Here is a 1163-nt window from a genome sequence, read left to right on the forward strand (position 1 = left end):
CTGGAACAAAAGGATAAATGTTCTTGACAACTGAGCATGTTTCTCTTGGAGAATCCAGCCAGGAATCCTCCACTTCTTTGATTGGATTGAAATGTAGGAATAGTGGACAGAAGATTCCTTTCTGGGTACTCAAGTCATTTAGAGAAAGAAGAAACAATAGAATTGAACTGAGTCCTGCCAGGGAATGGGTCTAGACAACAAAACCACTGATACTCAAAGGGATGGGATCTTCAATTTCTCAAAGCAACATGCTGGCAAATATGCTAAGTAAATGTTTATAGATCCTAATCCCAAGCCAAACATCATTCAAATCACTCCATTCAGTGAACAATACAGAAAAATTAATAGATAAGTGATCATATCATCACACTCAAGTCACTGGACTCCAAGCAGGAGATAATAAGATAATAAGATAATAAGATAATAAAAATTACCTTCCTTATTGAATATTGAACAAAGACAATCTATTCCATTTGTTTTTCAAGATGTTTTACATATTTGTGGCTGCTGATGGTGTGTGTGTGTGTTTGTTTGTTTGTTTGTGTGTGTATGTGTATGTTTTAGGACAATTTGCAGCAGTCAATTTTTCTTTCTACCATGTGGGTCCTGACACACATCAAATCTTGAGATTTGGAAGTAAGCATCATTATCCAACTGATTCATCTTGCCAGGCCATGATGCTTATTTCTCGTTTGGAACTCAATCAAGAAAATTCCATATAGTACAGAAAATGAAGGCATTAAAGTCAGCAAGAGGAGAAGAAAGGCCTGGAAATCAAATGTGTTCTTTTTCTTCTGTTTACTTATTTGAGACCTCCTTTTTGTGTGTATTCCATCCTGGCCCGGAAACCAAGACATGCTCTAAATTGACTTGAGACTGCAATCTTTCTGCACCAGCCTTACAAGACCTACAAGAAACAAGCCACCATGCCCCAAATTCAAATATAGTTTTGTAATTAATAATGTAATTAGAGAGCATATAATATAGAAAATAATCAATAAAGAAAAAGAAAATGGGGTCTGTGTGATGCCTTCATGAGTAAAGACACTTGCCACCAAATTGGTGGACCTGAGTTCAACTACCCGAACTCACATGGTAAGTGACAATTGGTCTCTTGATCTCCGAAAGTTGTCCTCTGTTTTCAAGATACATGTGCAAAAGGC

This window comes from Cricetulus griseus, unplaced genomic scaffold (assembly GCF_003668045.3).
Source record: "Cricetulus griseus strain 17A/GY unplaced genomic scaffold, alternate assembly CriGri-PICRH-1.0 unplaced_scaffold_1, whole genome shotgun sequence".
Lineage (NCBI taxonomy): Eukaryota > Metazoa > Chordata > Mammalia > Rodentia > Cricetidae > Cricetulus > Cricetulus griseus.